The sequence below is a fragment of the Crocuta crocuta genome, unplaced genomic scaffold (genome assembly GCF_008692635.1).
Source record: "Crocuta crocuta isolate KB4526 unplaced genomic scaffold, BGI_CrCroc_1.0 scaffold29, whole genome shotgun sequence".
Classification (NCBI taxonomy): domain Eukaryota; kingdom Metazoa; phylum Chordata; class Mammalia; order Carnivora; family Hyaenidae; genus Crocuta; species Crocuta crocuta.
In genome coordinates, this window is record NW_027533280.1 from 5,441,362 (window position 1) to 5,444,916 (window position 3,555).

General features: G+C 58.1%; 1 long non-coding RNA gene across 1 annotated transcript; it reads right to left on the reverse strand.

Moving 5' to 3' along the window:
• Positions 1-705: 705 nt before the first annotated feature.
• On the reverse strand, positions 706-3,215 carry LOC144218131 (uncharacterized). Its single transcript, XR_013331057.1, has 3 exons — positions 3,150-3,215; positions 1,635-1,718; positions 706-844 (listed from the first exon to the last, which is right to left on the reverse strand). It is a non-coding gene; the product is annotated as an uncharacterized LOC144218131 (long non-coding RNA).
• Positions 3,216-3,555: the final 340 nt, after the last annotated feature.

Genomic DNA, 3,555 nt, shown 5'->3' on the forward strand with positions numbered 1-3,555 from the left:
TGAGGAGAGCAAGCAGAGGACTCTAATTCTATACATTTGGCCCAGTGATTTTATCTACCTTCCCCGAAGGAGTACATGATGCGGGCAGCACTGGCCAGACAGGACTTATTGGGAGGTGGAACGTGGGCCCCCAATATGGGAGTTTCTTCCCTTGGGGTTTTCCATGGCCACTTCATTGGGGCTTCTGTATAGACAGTAGCTATATTTTTCAAGAGGCAGAGCATGCAAAGTCCCTGGATTGTAGAAGGTGCTCAATTAATGTTTGTTCCCTGGCCTGGGTGGTGTCTTGGTCAGGGCTTGGAGGAATGAGGTATGGCTGGTGATTCTTCTAGGGGCATCTGGCCATAGTGGGGCCAGGCCAGGCAACCAGAGCAGCGGGGGCAATTACTTCCAACTGAATCCACCCCAACTAACTTACCTGGGAAGTCAAGGAAGGCTTCTTGGAAGGGGAAGCCAAGCTATGAATGACCTAGCAGCAGGGCCAAGGCCAAAGGCCCTGAAAGCTCAGGGTGTTTAATCCCTGCTCTGCCTACTTGAGTTGACAGACTGCAGACACAGGCTGCCATGCTCTGAGCCTCAGTTTCTCTCTCTGCAAAACAGGACTCATGCGTTCTCCCCAACACCCCCAACAGCTCCACATGGACCCTGGCTCCATTTCTCCCAGGAACCACCGCCCTACTTGCCCCCATCTCCCTCCTACCTCTCAGGCCACTGCCTGCCTCCCTGCCCTCTGCCCAGTCTGGTCTCGGCTTGCTCTTCTCTGGGTTCAAATGGCAGCTCTGTAGTGTCCAGGTTGTGTGACCCCGGGCAAGCGTTAAGCCTCTCTGGGCCTCTGTTTCCACATCTGTAAAATGGGATCAGAACAGCACCTAAGGCAGGGCGTCGTGACAATGACATAGTGACTATGTAGAAGGCGCAGAGCATGGTGCCAGGCACACAGCACACACACACTCAGCAGGGGCAGCTGTAGACGTTCTTCTCGGCCTTGCGGAGTGCTCTCCTCAGCACCCCCTGTCTCAGCAAACGGCATTAGCTTCTCCCCCCACCTCCACTCTGCACTCATCAGGCCCAGTTGATTCCTGCCTAACTTCTTCCAAATCAGTGACCTAATCTCTGCCCTCTGCCCTCTCTAGGCCCCCATCACCGCTCGCCTAGACAGCTGCATTAGCCTCCTCAGCGTCTCCAGGTTTCCACGCTTGCCCCTTTCCTGTGTTCTTCAGGGTAAGAGCCAAACGCCCTCCTCGGCGCCTCCCCGGGCCCCACCGCAATCCGTTCCCCACAGAGGGATCCGGTTAAGTCCAACCACACCCCTCCTCCACTATAAACGCTCCCATGGCTCCCTACTTGTCCCAGTATTAAATTCAGTCCTCCCCAGGGCCTCTGAGATCCCCCCTCCCCCCCCCACCGCCTCTCTCCCCCTCGCTCATTCCGCTCCAGCCACCCTGGCCTCCTTGCTGTTCCTCAGCCTTTGCCCCTCTGTCCGGACTGCCCTTCTCCTAGCTCTGCATGGCTGACATCTCATCCTTCAGTTTCAGCCTGACCATCACCTCCTCAGGGAAGCAGCCCCTGACCACCCCGTACACAGAGCCCCCGCCCCCATCCCGTCACTCTCCTCTACGCCAACCTGAAATTACCTGGGTTGTCTTTGCCTGTTCTAGGAGGGCAGAGGTTTTTTTGCCTGAATTCCAGTGCCTGGCATGTCGTCGGTGCTCAGATGCCTGTAGAATGAACCAGACAGTGATCTCAACAGCCTCATAAGAAGGGATCTCAACCTCAACCTGCACTCACAGATGTGGAAAATGGAGACAGAGAGGTTAAGTAACTGGCCCAAAGGCACAATGCTGTACCCAGAGTCATATGCTCTAGGCAACCAGCACATAGGGGCTGATCTCAGGGTCTCCTCGCCCCATTAACACCAAGGAAGAGCAATTTATTTACCTCATGCTCAGCAGCCCTCCTCCCACTGCTGCCCACATGGGGCCAGCCTGGCCCAAGGTCACCAGCCAGCGCAGAGCCCTGCTCTGCCTATGGCCCTTGCCTCCTCCAGTCTAGCTAAAAGGGGAGGGCTGGCGGCAGCCGGGGTGCGGGCTCCAGCCTCTGGGAGGGCCTGGCCACGCACTTAGCTCCTCACACTCGTGCTGTTTTCCAAGAAGTTCAGAGTCCACTATGGGCACTGCTGTTGATTCAGCAGCCCATGGCCAGGCAGGAAGCTGGAGGGAGCCTGGCCTCCCTCTGGTTCCAGAGCCAGGCTGTCCCCTCGGCTTAAGACTGTCACTTCTCTTTTGCCAGCCTCGGTTCCTTCATCTGCCCAATGGGCTGTGGAGTGGGTTCAGTGGGCTAGAACGAGAAAAGCCCACTGGCAAACTATGGGAAAGGCACCAAAAGCACTGCCTCTGTGAGTCGGGCTGAGCCTCATTTATAAAAGGAGAATATTAATATCCATGCCTCTGGGAAAGACTGAATAAATCCTGACGAGCCACTCTGCAGAATGTGTAGCAGGTAGTGAGCATTCAGGAAAGACACTGTCCAAAAGGCAAATAATTAGCTCAAGGTCTCCAGGGACGCAGCTGACCCAGAACCCAGGACTCTGGGGAAACTGAGGCATGGCAATTTGGCATCCAATTCAGGAAGCCAGACAGCAGGTGCTGATACTGAATCCAGCTGCCACAAGTGTCCCCCAACGGTGGGCATGGGGGAGAGGGTGTGGCAGCTACAGGCAGCAAGACCTGCTGAGAACCCCGAAGAGCGCCTGACCGGCGCTTCCCTGAGCCGGGTCACAGGGACGCCAGGACCCCCGCTCCAGGCTCCACGCTGCCCCGCTGGTCCTCGAGGTCTGGCACTGTTCCAAGCTGTCCTCTGCCTCTTTGTGTCTGGTGTGCTCCTTAAAGGACAACCAGAGCCCCAGATGAGGTGGTCAGCGGCAGAACATGGGAGCCAGAGTTCCGCCGGCAGCGGAGGTCCCTTCTGGAGCCGGGGATCAGCGGCCAAGTTCGGCCCGGGCAGCTGGGATCCCTAATGGGTAAATTACCAGTGACGTGGAATCGCAAATGAGCAGCTGTCCAGCAGAGGTCTCCCCAGACGGCCGGGGGACCCCGAGGCCCACGATGGCCTGAGCCCGGTCCCGCGTCCCCCCACCAGGCCGGCCTTACCTCGCCGAGCAGCCTAGGGAGGCGGCGACGGCGGCGGGACGGGAGGCGCGGGGCCAGAGGCGGCCCNCTTGCCGGGCCCGCCCCAGCGTTCGTCCCACCCTCGGATTGGCCAGCCCCGACTCGACACGCCTCCTGGCTTCGACACGCCCCCGTTGGCCCTCCCCCAAACTACTCTTAAAGGGACCGCGACTAGTTCACGAGTCCCCCGTGCTCTATCCTAGGGAAGAGGCCTAGATCCCTGAAATCCAACGCGCTACCATGGGTAAGAACAGACGGCAGATTTGCCCGGAAAAAAACTCTGGGGTCCTGTGCGGGACCAGTCGTTGCAGCTCTAGGCGTGGAGTCGGAGCTCCTCCCTGGCTAGCGTTGCTAGGTTTCGCCAATTTAACTCCCTGCTAAATCTGAA